Source organism: Perca flavescens, chromosome 24, assembly GCF_004354835.1.
Source record: "Perca flavescens isolate YP-PL-M2 chromosome 24, PFLA_1.0, whole genome shotgun sequence".
Taxonomy (NCBI): domain Eukaryota; kingdom Metazoa; phylum Chordata; class Actinopteri; order Perciformes; family Percidae; genus Perca; species Perca flavescens.
The window spans coordinates 547404-562937 of record NC_041354.1 but is presented as its reverse complement, the minus strand read 5'-3'; the positions used below and the strand labels follow the sequence as shown (position 1 = coordinate 562937).

General features: G+C 41.6%; 1 protein-coding gene and 1 long non-coding RNA gene across 2 annotated transcripts in view; one reads left to right on the top strand and one right to left on the bottom strand.

The window, feature by feature from the left end:
• LOC114551242 (NLR family CARD domain-containing protein 3) overlaps positions 1 to 15534 on the top strand; it is a 314459-nt gene that overhangs the window by 59559 nt on the left and 239366 nt on the right. The gene's annotated exons all lie outside the window — the stretch shown is intronic.
• On the bottom strand, positions 11944 to 13933 carry LOC114551288 (uncharacterized). Its single transcript, XR_003691887.1, has 3 exons — positions 13878 to 13933; positions 13038 to 13182; positions 11944 to 12021 (listed from the first exon to the last, which is right to left on the bottom strand). It is a non-coding gene; the product is annotated as an uncharacterized LOC114551288 (long non-coding RNA).

Genomic DNA, 15534 nt, shown 5'->3' with positions numbered 1-15534 from the left:
CCGAGGTTCGTAAGCATGACTTAAGTGATAATATGATGATGTTAAATCTAACCCTCTCGTGTAATAAGGCGATTATACAACAATGGTTTCTAACTAAATAAAAGTTAATCAAAACTATTCATATTGTGGGGAAATTCGCTCTCAAAATAAATAAAAGCAACAGAGACGATTTGTAGTCCCTCCCTGTTAAACGTTAGTCAGCCAGTCATCTTAAGCTAACTTTTCCAACAGCTGATGTAATCCAAACTAGTCGCATAACAGTTAACTCCACAGGTTTGTAAAAATTTAATTTCATCCAATGATTCACTACTCATCCTCTTCCAAGCATTCATCAAAACTAATAGACAACAGGAAGGAAACAAGTTATTTATATTTAACTTCTGTTGAAAGATATCAGAGTATTTATTGATAAATACATCACTTACAGAGCTTTGTTGGAGGCTTTGACCACTGGCAGCAGCCTCAGAAGAGCTTCCTCTGAAGCAGAGTATTTCTTCAGGTCAAACACGTCCAGATCTTCTTCTGATGACAGTAAGATGAAGACCAGAGCTGACCACTGAGCAGGAGACAGTTTATCTGTGGAGAGACTTCCTGATCTCAGGTACCACTGGATCTCATTCACTAGAGAATGATCATTCAGTTCATTCAGGCAGTGGAACAGATTGATGCTTCTCTCTGCAGACAGATTCTCACTGATCTTCTCCTTCTCCTTCCCATCCATCTTCTCCTCCCCATTGATCTTCTTCTTGATATACTTGACTGTTTCCTGATTGGCCTCTGAGCTACTTCCTGTCTGTGTCATCAGGCCTCGTAGGAGATTCTGATTGGTCTGCAGTGAAAGACCCAGGAGGAATCGGAGGAACAAGTCCAGGTGTCCATTTGGACTCTGTAAGGCCTTGTCCACAGCACTCTGGTAGAACTGTGTTGATGTTTGTTCTGCTGACAGCAGGTTGACTCCAGAGTTTGTCTTGTCCACAGCACTATGGTAGAACTGTGTTGATGTTGTTTGTTCTGCTGACAGCAGGTTGACTCCAGAATTGGTCTTGTCCACAGCACTCTGGTAGAAACGTGTCCCTGCAGGTTTATGGATTGTATGTCCCTGGTAGATCTGTGTTGATGTGGTTTGTTTTCCTGACAGCAGGTTGACTCCAGAGTTGGTGAATGTCAGATGGACATGAAGAGCAGCCAGAAACTCCTGAACACTCAGATGGATGAAGCTGAACACCTTGTCCTGGTACAGTCCTCTCTCCTCTTTAAAGATCTGTGTGAACACTCCTGAGTACACTGAGGCTGCTGTGATATCGATGCCACACTCTGTCAGGTCTGATTCATAGAAGATCAGGTTGCCTTTCTGCAGCTGCTCAAAAGCCAGTTTTCCCAGAGACTCGATCATCTTCCTGTTCTTGTCACTCCAGTGTGGATCTGTCTCAGCTCCTCCATCATACTTGATGTTCTTCACTTTGGACTGAACCACCAGAAAGTGGATGTACATCTCAGTCAGGGTCTTGGGCAGGTCTCCTTCCTCTCTGGTCTTCAACATGTCCTCCAGAACTGTAGCAGTGATCCAGCAGAAGACTGGGAGGTGACACATGATATGGAGGCTTTGTGATCTCTTGATGTGGGGGATGATTCTGTTGGCTTGCTCCTCATCTCTGAATCTCTTCCTGAAGTACTCCTCCTTCTGTGGGTCAGTGAACCCTCTGACCTCTGTTACCATGTCAACACACCCAGGAGGGATCTGATTGGCTGCTGCAGGTCGTGTGGTTATCCAGAGGCGAGCAGAGGGAAGCAGATTCCCCCGAATGAGGTTTGTCAGCAGCACACCCAATGAGGTGGACTTTGTAACATCAGTCAGGATCTCAGTGTTGCGGAAGTCCAGACGAAGTCGACACTCATCCAGACCGTCAAAGATAAACGCAACCGGGAACTCTTCAAACCTGCAGATTCCTGCTTCTTTGGTTTCACTAAAGAATAAATGAACAAGTTCCACCAAGCTGTACTTTTCCTCTTTCAGCACATTCAGCTCTCTGAAGGTGAATGGAAATGTGAACTGGATGTCCTGGTTGGCTTTGCCTTCAGCCCAGTCCAGAGTGAACTTCTGTGTTAAGACTGTTTTCCCGATGCCAGCCACTCCCTTTGTCATCACTGTTCTGATTGGTTCATCTCTTCCAGGTGGGGTTTTAAAGATGTCTTCATGTCTGATTGTTGTTTCTGCTCTGTCTGGTTTCCTGGATGCTGTTTCAATCTGTCTGACCTCATGTTCATCATTGACCTCTGCAGTCCCTCCCTTTGTTATGTAGATCTCTGTGAACATCTGATTCAGAAGGGTTTGGTTTCCTGCTTTAGCAATCCCCTCAAACACACACTGGAACTTCTTGTTTAGGTTACATTTGAGTTTACGTTTACAAGCTCCTGATGGACTTCCTGAATGAATACATAACAAAAAGATCATTCATTAATTTTGTAAAGATTAGAACATTAGTAAATGTCCCATTAGTCCAGCAAGTTAAATCTTTAGAGAAATCTTCTTACTGCTCTGCAGACGGTCAGCCAGCTCGTCCTGCTTCATTCTCCTCAGGAAGTGCAGTGTGATCTTCAGAAATGCTTCTCTGCTCCTCTGCTCTTCATCCTCATCCTCCCTCTGACTCTCTAGGCATTCTGGGTAATCTGGACTCAGAACCTTCTGCATCTTCTTCAGCTCGTTCTTCACAAAAGTTACGATGTTCTCCTCCAGCAGCTGTAACAGAAGATTATATGAATGACACAATCAAACTTAAATCATGGAAGCAAACATCAGATACTTGTTGGACAGACTGACATTCCACTGGTCTGAAAAGTGCAGCATGGAGACAATTGTAAATAGCATAGATGTAAAAGTAGTTGTTGTACATGTACAGACCATAAAAATGGAGTCCAGGTGTGTTTGATGCAGCTGGGCAGACTGACCACTGGGAACCTCTGAGCTCTCCTGGTCCACTCTGTGGACGAATCAGGAAGAATTAGCTCACATCATGTCTGTCCACACAGAGACAAACACAAGGTTAAGGTCATTTGACTTAAAGTGTTGATTACAACATTGAATCAGATGATTTTCCCTGACATTAAATTGTTGGTGGTACTGCCGATCTCACTGTGAATCAACAGAAAGAACTAAGAAGTAAACAAGGGGTGAAGCAGAGCTAAGATGGCCTGTTTGTAGTCAGGGAGAACTGGTGACCTGGACTGAGGATACTGTTGGATGGTGGTTCCCTTTTTTTTTGCTTCCCCTTATTGACTTCTGATCTGACATCCATCTGGCAAACCCAGATCCAACATTTGGGAAGAATTTTTCATTTTGACCAATGTGTCAGGAGACGTGTGGGAAATAAAATCTGGTCATTAACCTAAAAACTCCGGATAATATTGGACAAAAAACACCAGATAATATTGGACAAAACCAGGTGCAATATTAAATTCAGATCTACAGTTGAAAACTGGTCTTACTGGACAGCTTTCAGATGTGAGAATATAAATATATGTGAAGAAGAAAGATGCTGAACATAAATTTCAAAAATTCTCTGGATACATAAAAGTTGAAACATGAATCAGCAATATTATACCATTAACAGCTTACCTCTTTTCAGAAGAGGGTTGTAGACCTTTAAAGTCAATAAAGAGATCATTTGCCCAGTCACTCTTAAAGGACACACAGCTGGGTTCAGGTTCAGCAGAATCTGGTCTTTGATGGATCCTGTTACACAGAGAGTAAGCCAACAGAGATAGAAATTCACTTTTTAAGACACAAAAACTGCTGGAAAGACAAGCGGTAATTAAAACAAGACACCAAGAAGTTCAATAAACTATACAAAACACTGGGTTAAAAAGCTAAAACACCAGAGAATATATTGGACCGAACCAGATCAAATATTTACCTAAAGTCAAGAGATGAACATGTTTGACTGGACCACTTTCAGATTTGAGAATATAAATGGATGTGAAGAAGAAAGATGCTGAAAATAAACTCAAAAAACTTCTCTGGATACATAAAAGATTTAACGTGAATTAGTAATATTATCATATTAACAGCTTACCTCTTTTCAGTAGAAGGTTGCTCTCCTTTAAAGTTAACAGAGAGATCACGTGACCAGTCGCTCTTAAAGGACACACAGCTGGGTTCAGGATCAGGTTTAGTTTTAGGTTCAGGATCAGTTTCACGTTCAGGTCCAGCAAGGTCTGGTCTCTGATGGGTACTGATAGAAAAACACATTTATTGAGGGTCATGTTCAGTAGTCTCTTATAGCCAGACCCTCCTCCACAGCTCTGTGGAGGAAGGTCTGACTAGTCCACACAGCATTCCTGGATGGGACTAAAACCTGCTCTGGTTTATTGGCATTTCTCTAAACCAATCACAATCATCGTGGGCGGGGCTAAGCTCCGGACAGAGCCACGGTGCCTCTGCTAAATAGTCTCAGGAAGGAAGCTAGCTGTCTGGATTTACCCTACAGAGATCTGATGAGCAGTTACACAGACAGACAGACAGACAGTTAACCATAGTCTTCACAAATCCACCAGAGCTTAGAACCTCAACACAGAGACAGAGGAAGGGGACAGACATCTGGCCAAAGATGGGGGACATCTGGCCAAAGATGGGGGACATCCAGCAGCAATGGAGCAATCCCAGAAATGAAAGTTCTGGATATAGACAAAATGTTTTGTAACAAATGTTTTGTTGCTGATGTTATAAAGTAAATGAAACCATTTATACCACCTCAGGTTGCTGCTTACTTGTGGTGATCTGACAATGAGAGACTAACAAATACCAAAAGGAGACATAAAAAAGGAAAGTTGACAGTAATACATTCTGGTGAATTTGGGGATGTTTTTATGAAACTAATAATAAAGTTGATTGTACACCGGTGGGTGCGTTTCCCAGGTAACAGCGGGGCACAGAGCAGCAGACAGACGGGGATATACGAGAAGGGTCAGACCACCTCAGAATAGGGGTGTCCCGATTCTCCAAATCCTCGATTTGATTACATTTTAGATTCGAAGGTCACGATTCGATTCTTGATTTTTACTCTTTTTTATTTTTAAAGCACAGGTTGCTATGCTATTTTTGGACTAGACTTGTATATTATATAATATCTGACCTTTGTTCGCAATGTACCACATTACAAATTCAAATTTAAAACATTACCAACATAATGTAACAATTCCATATCTTCAGTCAACTGGAAACTTGACAATTTGTCAATAAAGTAAAAAAAAAATGTTTACCGACAATCTTGAGATCGCTTCGCACCACACAATTTGGTGTTTGAAGCCCCCAATGTTGTCTTCCAGGCAGTGCTGCCTGGAAGGCACTAGGATTAGGCAATGGTTATGGTTGAAGATGATGTTCGCAGCGCTGCCTTGAAGGCTAAGTTTGGGGTTAAAACACCATCGAGCCAGAACAGCAGCTTAGCATATCAGCTGCTGTGTTTAGGCGGTAAAACGTGCACGCAGGCTGAAACTCAACCGTACGGTTTTGTTGGGATGAAGCTGTAACCAGAAGGAAAATCCGCTAGGTGCTAGGCTAACGTGCAACGGTAAACACACGAGTATGGTACACACACATAGCAGTGCTTGCAAACTGTTGCTTTCTGTCATAAACGCAAAGGTTGTCAACATTACTCCAAAATACTTCCACACACTTGAGTGAAAGAGGGGGCTCATGTTCTGGCGATGGGTCTGCAGTTGCCATGGTAACTTCTGAGTTACGGGAGGTCGACTGACTCGCAGCACTTCAACACGTGTGTTTTTTTCCGCTTGACAAGCCGATCAGACGTAACATGGGGACGTGGCAATATCGACGATTCCATTTTTTTATTCAATATTCAAGATTGTGACTGAATTTTGATTTTGATTTAGAATTGAAATCGTGACACCTTTACCTCAGCATGTGCTCTGATTGGTCAGATCTCAATGATTCACACCTCTACCTAAAGCTTTCCACTTGTGATCTGATCCCTCAGATCAGATTTTAATACCAGGTGAAAACAGGGCCATAGATATCCAAGAGTTCACCTGGATGACCCTCTACAAGAAGACCACACACCCAATGAGACAACACTACTTCTGGTTTGTTGGAGGTTTCACAACAACTCACCTCAGTCTTCGGCTCTTTATTTTAATATGTTCCTCCCTTTCCTTCTGTATTAGCCTCTTCCTTCTCTCCTCCATTTTAGTTGGCCTGTCCCTTACAGGTCACCTCCTTCTTTAAAGTAGTGGTGTCTCCATGGACCGGTCACTCTTCATAAACACACAGCTGGGTCCAAGTCCAGGTTCAGCAGGGTCTGGTCTCTGATGGGTCCTCTTAGAAAGAGAGGAAGACCACTTTTTAATCTCCAGAACCAGAAGCTGCTGGAGAAACTAGAAGCTATCAAGCAGAAAATAAAGTCTGAAGCTCTTCACTGAATGATTTCTGCTCTCTGCTCATCCTGCTCTGTCATTCATTCTCTTTCTGGGAGAACAGGGACACTGGAAAGACTCCAGGACTAATGTCATCTTTCTGTCCTCTAATGGAGACAAGACTCCAGGACTAATGTCATCTTTCTGTCCTCTAATGGAGACAAGACTCCAGGACTAATGTCATCTTTCTGTCCTCTAATGGAGACAAGACTCCAGGACTAATGTCATCTTTCTGTCCTCTAATGGAGACAAGACTCCAGGACTAATGTCATCTTTCTGTCCTCTAATGGAGACAAGACTCCAGGACTAATGTCATCTTTCTGTCCTCTAATGGAGACAAGACTGCAGGACTAATGTCATCTTTCTGTCCTCTAATGGAGACAAGACTCCAGGACTAATGTCATCTTTCTGTCCTCTAATGGAGACGAGACTGCAGGATTAATGTCATCTTTCTGTCCTCTAATGGAGACGAGACTCCAGGACTAATGTCATCTTTCTGTCCTCTAATGGAGACGAGACTCCAGGACTAATGTCATCTTTCTGTCCTCTAATGGAGAGGAGACTCCAGGACTAATGTCATCTTTCTGTCCTCTAATGGAGACGAGACTCCAGGACTAATGTCATCTTTCTGTCCTCTAATGGAGACGAGACTGCAGGACTAATGTCATCTTTCTGTCCTCTAATGGAGACAAGACTCCAGGACTCATGTCATCTTTCTGTCCTCTAATGGAGACAAGACTCCAGGACTAATGTCATCTTTCTGTCCTCTAATGGAGACAAGACTCCAGGACTAATGTCATCTTTCTGTCCTCTAATGGAGACAAGACTCCAGGACTAATGTCATCTTTCTGTCCTCTAATGGAGACAAGACTCCAGGACTAATGTCATCTTTCTGTCCTCTAATGGAGACAAGACTGCAGGACTAATGTCATCTTTCTGTCCTCTAATGGAGACAAGACTCCAGGACTAATGTCATCTTTCTGTCCTCTAATGGAGACAAGACTCCAGGACTAATGTCATCTTTCTGTCCTCTAATGGCGACAAGACTGCAGGATTAATGTCATCTTTCTGTCCTCTAATGGAGACAACACTCCAGGACTAATGTCATCTTTCTGTCCTCTAATGGAGACAAGACTCCAGGACTAATGTCATCTTTCTGTCCTCTAATGGAGACAAGACTCCAGGACTAATGTCATCTTTCTGTCCTCTAATGGAGACAAAACTCCAGTACTAATGTCATCTTTCTGTCCTCTAATGGAGACAGACTCCAGGACTAATGTCATCTTTCTGTCCTCTAATGGAGACAAGACTCCAGTACTAATGTCATCTTTCTGTCCTCTAATGGAGACAGACTCCAGGACTAATGTCATCTTTCTGTCCTCTAATGGAGACAAGACTCCAGGACTAATGTCATCTTTCTGTCCTCTAATGGAGACAAGACTCCATTATGACAATCTGTCTCACCTTTCTGTCCTGTGCATCCTCCTCCACACATCACTACAACAGTAACAGAGGCATTTAGGTCACTACATTTTACTCTGAAAGGTCCCAGAGGAAACAGTAGAGTCCTGTTGTGTCTGACTTTACTCTGGTGAAGATGACAGTTTGTTTTCTGACAGCAGGAGAAATTTTCACAATAAGAGCTTTGTTTCTTCTCTCTGTGTAACTCTGGTTGTTGTTGTCAGTGTGTGTTTGTTCTTCCTTTATCCCGTGAATGCAACAAGAAGAACTGTCTGTAGAGGTTAATAATGCTTTTCACTGATTGGCCACGGGAAGTAAAAATGTCATTCTCTGCAACAAAATGATGGTTAAACACACACACACACACACACACACACACACACACACTAGGCCTGCACAATATCGGAAAAAGTTTACATTGCAATATTTTGTTTTTTGCGATATAAAAAAAAAAAAAAGACTAATTTTTACAAGAGGACATAAATAGCCCTATTTAGAAATACTAAATTATTCTCAACTACTGGGGTGATTTTGTAGGGGCTTTATGCATCTACAAAGAAAATAAAAATGAAAATGAAAATTTTCTTATGTGAACCAGTCTTTGTTGAACTTTAATTCTTTACAAAAAACAAAACAAGCAAGCGCTGCGATTACTCTTCTGAAGTGATTTTGGAGAGGGACATTAGGAAGAAATACACTGGTTGACTGACATGACACCACTGTATTCATAGAATATCAATCCAGGCTAAAGTGAATGATAGTAATAATGCATGCATGTTGCTTCCTCTAAATGTCAGGTTGTGGTCGACTAGCGGGGCCTGCTTTGGTTGTTTGATAAATTGATTTAAATTGATCATGATTGGTGGTTTGCTGTGCATACAGAGCCTGCATGTCACACTCTTGCAACAAACTGTGTATCCAAGAGCACTTCAATCAGTGTAAATGACGTTATATCAGAAACAGACTGCTGTTGTAGATTAGTGGCATATTACATTGTTTTTAAAGATTGCTTTTCAAATGATATCAACCTCAAACTAAGGCATACATTAAACCTACACAAACATTACATTAAGTTGTGCAACTTAACTTTCAGAACTCCAAGTTTCAACCTGACTGATCTGTATATACAGTGTTTCCATATAAATATTAGCTAAGGCCAACCTATTTTCATTTATATATTTGATTATAATGTCACACAGCTCTGTTACACTTATGCTATCTATTCTAGAGAGAGAGCGAGAGCGAGAGAGAGAGCGAGAGCGAGAGAGAGAGTGAGATAGAGAGAGAGAGAGCGAGAGCGAGAGCGAGAGCGAGAGAGAGCGAGAGAGCGAGAGAGAGAGCGAGAGATAGAGAGAGAGAGAGAGCGAGAGATAGAGAGAGAGCGAGAGAGCGAGAGAGAGCGAGAGAGGAAGAGAGAGCGAGAGCGAGAGAGAGAGCGAGAGAGGAAGAGAGAGAGAGAGATAGAGAGAGCGAGAGTGAGAGAGAGAGAGAGCAAGAGAGAGAGAGAGCGAGAGAGAGAGATAGAGAGAGAATGAGAGAGAGAGAGAGAGAGAGATAGAAAGAGATAGAGAGAGAGAGAGCGAGAGAAAGTGAGAGAGATAGAGAGAGAGAAAGAGAGAGAGAGAGAGATAAAGAGATCGAGAGAGAGAGAGAGAGAGAGCGAGAGAGCGAGAGAGCGAGAGAGCGATAAAGAGATCGAGAGAGAGAGAGAGAGAGAGAGAGAGAGAGAGAGAGGCGAGAGAGAGAGAGAGAGGAAGAGATAGAGAGAGAGATAGAGAGATAGAGAGATAGAGAGCGAGAGTCAACGCGTCAGCTCTTTAGATCACATCGTGGTCACCACTACATATTTTCTTGTCTTTGTTTATGGTAGTTGTTGTGTTTGGTGTAGTTTCATCGTTGGGTCCTCTTCGTGGAATGGATGATTAAGTTAGACTCCATGTTTTCTGTTGAGATGCTAAAACACTGACGTCGTGCTATTATCGTGCTAAGCTAGTTTGATTTTGCAGTAGACACACTGTACAGAGTTTGAGTTTTAATTACGTTTAAACTGATTCCAAACGTTGGACACTTTCTGTGGTTTTCTCCAGCCTGTCTCTTCTCTCAGCCCCTCGCTGTTTACGCTCTAGCATGTTCACCAGCAGCAGACTGAGCAGCGTCTGTGTGACAGTAATAATCAAATTATTCGAGGAATCGTTTCAGCCCTATTATCAGGTGATTTAGTTTGTCTTTGCAGCGTAGATAAAACACTGACTACCCATGGAAAAGTATTAGCATCACTGTGTCCGTGGCAGCGGCAGCCTCACCTCCATAACAATAAACGCCCGTCGGACTAACGTTACGTCACATGACCACCTGTCTTCATGTAAAAGGAGAACGGTGAAAGTTTACTTTTCTATCAAGCAGCAAAAAAGTGTTAGCGTCAACATCGCAACATCCTGCAATGTGACTGTTGCGCACATCGCGATGTAGACGAAACAAAATATTGTGCAGCACTAACACACACACACACACACACACACACACCTTTTTCTTACCACCTTTAGAAAAGAGTTCAAACACTTTTCATTATGTTCAACTTTCTCTAAAACAAAACAGAATTTAAATGGTGGTGTGTTGATTATGGTTTGTTGTACTACATTACCCAGAAGTCTTAGCATGCTGCTGCGCCCAGTTTGTCATACATAGGGATCACACATAAAATGGGGTCATATGATGTTTAAAGAGTTTAAATTAGAGTTTATTTTAAACTCTCCCCCCCCCCCCCCTCCCCACAACATGGCGGAGGATCTTTGTGAAGACACCAGATTTAATTAACCACAAGTCCAGTTGAGTTGGTTTCTCTGCAGCTTTCTGCTCTTAAACTAAACACAGCTGGAGTTCACCAGTCAAACCTTACACACATTATATACATATACATACTGTATATATAAACATTACAGACATTAGAGTTAAATTACCTTCAGCTGGAGCTCCACACGGAGAGAGAAAACTGCGTCACAAACTCTGGAAACTTTAAACAGGAAACAAGAGAAAACGCCCAGACAGGTAGACACAGGTGAGCTGTTCCTGGAATGAGTCACAGCTCCACATGTCAGGAAGCAGACAGGAAGGGCTGCAACAGGAGCAGATTTTCACAATAAAATGACATTTGGACTAATGGAGCCAAGACTGGGAATCAATCTCATGTTTCTGTCCTGTCAGTGTTTGTTCTAGGGTTTATGGAAGACTGAGGTGAAAATATTTGATCAGAGGGAGTTTAGGGTTCGTCCTTCAAGAAAAGGTTGTTATTCTATAAAAACTATGGCCCACAACATCGGGGCCCACATGTTGGCCTTCCTCAGGTGTATTAGACCCATGACCCTCATCTGTTTTCATCATGTCACATGGTCAGAGGTCATGTGATATGGGAAAAATAAACATACATTGAAATACTATTCAGATTGGGCAATTAAGATGACAAAATAATTTATTTTCATAATAACTTTCCAATGAATTCACATAGTTGTTTCAGACTAACAGACTCTCATAAATACTATTCATATTCCTAACACAACTATTTAAGATGGCTACACATTTATCAAGATTGTGACATCGTGGTCTCCCCCTCCTCCCCCTCTACACCGTGGTCTCCCCCCTCCCTCACACACCGACACACACTCAGAGACACTCCCACACACACATACATAGAGAGACACACACACATACATAGAGACACACACACACACACAGGCACACATGTACACACACAGAGACACACACACACACATACATAGAGACACACACACACATACATAGAGACACACACACATGGCTTCATCAGGAGGAGGAGGAGACAGAAAGAATCCTGTAGAACCAGAAACACTGTGACAACAGAGATCAGAGGAGCAGTAACTCTTCATAACAACCAGCAGTGATGAACAGGAAATTAAACTTCAATTAAAAGTTATTTTAACTGTTAACAAACAACAACATGATGATTTATAATGTTACTGATTATTGGTAATGTTGTCATTTGTTATTTAGAGAGAAATACCAAAATAAAGAACAATCCAACTAAGCCAAAGTCCCCAGTTTGTCAGAGAGGTTCCTCTGTCCTCACACTGATCCATGCTGCTGAACTCAGCCTCTCATCTGCAGAGGAAATACATCATTAAACAGTATGTCACTGGCTCTTCTTGTCCCTTCACTGTCATTTGAATGCATCATCAGCTGCTGTAGTTCTATATGCTAATAATAATATAAAATAATAAATAATAATAAAGCCTCTTTGAATTTCAGAGCAAAAAAGAGAGAGAGAGAGAGACACACACACACACACACAAAACATGGATCCGCATTTAGTTCAAACAGTTATTATGTTTAACTTTCTCTGTAACAAATGGAAATTTTAACAGTGCCAGAGGATGTTGAAACATTTTAAATTAAAGTATATTTTAAACTCCGCCACTCGCGCAGTACAGACAGAGAAACAAAAAACTGCTAAACGGTGCTGGTCCAATGTGTTTATCGTAAAAAATAAAGGATCTATAAGACATTAACAATAATCACGTCAAAAAAGTCCAGTTGAGTTGGTTTCTCTGCAGCTTTCTGCTCTTAAACTAAACTAACCACAGCTGGAGTTCACCAGTCAAACCTTACAGACATTATATATATATATATATATATATATATATATATATATATATATATATATATATATACATACATATATACACACACACACAGTACAGGCCAAAAGTTTGGACACACCTTCTCATTCAATGTGTTTCCTTTTTATTTTCATGACTATTTACATTGTAGATTCTCACTGAAGGCATCAAAACTATGAATGAACACATATGGAATTATGTACTTAACAAAAAAGTGTGAAATAACTGAAAACATGTCTTATATTTTAGATTCTTCAAAGTAGCCACCCTTTGCTTTTTTATTAATAACGGAACAACTTCCACTAATGAACCCTGACAAAGCACACCTGTGAAGGTAAAACCATTTCAGGTGACTACCTCATGAAGCTCATTGAGAGAACACCAAGGGTTTGCAGAGTTATCAAAAAAAGCAAATCAGGGTAAACAGCCGTGATAAGGGGTACCTTGGCAGCAAGAGTCAGACTAAGAAGGCAATTTCAACACAGCAGACTTCCTCACATAAGGTCCTAACATCTAGTCCACTGCCAGTCCACTGCCAAACACCTTACTGGTTGCCATGGATGTATTTGGCCTCTCCCCCCCCGGCACACCGTCCGCAGCCTCCAGTCTCCTCTTATTTCAGCAGCCACCACCAGTAGGGCTGCTGGAATATGGAAAGAAATATGATCATAATTATTTCGGTCAATATTGAAATCACAATAATTTAACACGATAACTTGTTGACTTCTGGAAAGATTTTGCAATTATTGAACTTACAAAAACAGTGGAAAACATTAAATAAATCAACAGTCAAAAAAAAAAACACAACTGTGAAATTTGCCTTAATACTTTTTCATATTTAAAATTATGTCATTGTCATATGTCACTTACTGACATTTTGTGTGTGGAATAACTTCTATTCATACATGAAATCCAACAGCCCTTTCAAGGGTATAATTAAACAAACGCAACCTTATTTCTACACACAGTACTCAGCTGACTAGCTAACACCATCAGGTTCAGTAGATAAAACCTAAATAAAACCCGTCCTTAATCAACCTTCATGATCCTAGTAATCCAACATCAATAACTAACTAAATAAAAGTTGTCAGAGATTCACTACTGAACTTCGTAATTGTTGGTGTAACGATACCTTCACAGCTGGCGAAGTCAAGCTAACAAACGAGCTAACAAACGAGCTAACAAACTAGCAGGTAATCGGTCGGCTACCAAGATAAAAATATATATAATCACGCTGTGCACACATACAAATAAAGATCAGTATATGCATCATAAAGGGCCTCTGATAAAATATAGACAGTTGACAATTCAAAAGAGGTAGCTATTTAATCAACTTACCTCAGAAGTTACTCGACGGCCAGCAATGAAAGTGAATGATGTCCGACGCCGTGAAGGGATTGTTTGGAACTACGCGAGGCTGCATACCCCGGAAGTAGGCGGGACAAAGGTACAACGGAGTCCAATGAGTGTGTCGCCACTGTCTTACTCTATCACTCTGGGCACGGCTAACTCACCGGAGATAGCCTACTTTAGCCGGCTCTTGTAAAGTAAAAACTAAATAAACAGTTACAACTATACACACCGTTAGAAAGGTAGGAAGCTACACTTTAGTTTTACACTATTAAATTAACTGAAAACATTAATAGATCTTTTATATTTATATTTTGATTTGAACGTTGTGTCCGAACGTGGACACGGTGACGCTAGACTCGCCCGTCCCAGAGCAACAACCCCATTGGGTGTTTGTAACGTTACCGTGTAAAGCATCCGCCTCGTCTGGCTCACTTCCTGTAGCTTCTGTAACGTTAACGTCTGCTGCAGAGTCATCCTAAGCTGCAGTACAGCTTCAGGGGCCGGCTTACAGAAACACTGACAGAGTGGAGTTTAAATCTGCTTTAGTTTCATGCTGTGTATCAAACTACTTTAGTGATTCACATTAGTTCATTTATAATGTCAACAGTGTTGTTGTTCCAGGAGACTCGCAACACAGACGGGGTAACTTTATGAACGTTAAGTGTGAAAGTTCGTAAGACTTGACCTGAAGGTCTCTACATGACAGTGAGTCTGATATCTGCCATCCTACTGTCATTAATGTGCATTACCTCTGCACTCAACCACGTTATGAAGTCTAATCTGATATCAATACAAGACTGTCATGTCACTCTCATGTAGATACCTTCAAGTCAAGTGTAACCGAAAGTTCTCTCACCAAACGTTCATCGTTACGTAACGGTATCCTTGTGTTTTGGTGAGTAAGTTTACTGAAATCCTGGACCTTTCCTAGTGGGTACTGTATACTCTGTATACTCTGTATACCTGTATACTCTGTATACTCTGTATACTCCGTACACCTGCGTATCACGTAGACTACACCTCTAAATCAGCACGTACCTGAGACCAAACCGAGAGGTTAGTCGACCAATCAGCAAGCACCTGAGACCTGGGAGAATATTACACCGAAATAAAGATGTAATATTGTTGAAAAAAAGTCTAAATAGTTCAGAAATTGGTGGTTTTGGAGCGTTATTATCTCCATATCTGGGTATGAAATGTTGGAAACACTAGAACAGAGACACACACACACACAGACAGACAGACAGACAGACACACACACACACACACACACACAGACAGACAGACACACACATACACACACACACACACACACACACACACACAGACAGACAGACAGACACACACACACACACAGACAGACAGACACACACACACACACACACACACAGACACAGACACAGACAGACACACACACAAACAGACAGACACACACACACACACACACACACACACAGACAGACACACACACACAGACACACACACACACACACAGAGACACACTCACACACACAGACACACACACACACACACACAAAACTCAATGACACAGACAGACGCAGACACACACACACAGAGACACATACACACACACACAGACACACACACACACACACACGCACACGCTCAGTACGCACGCAGA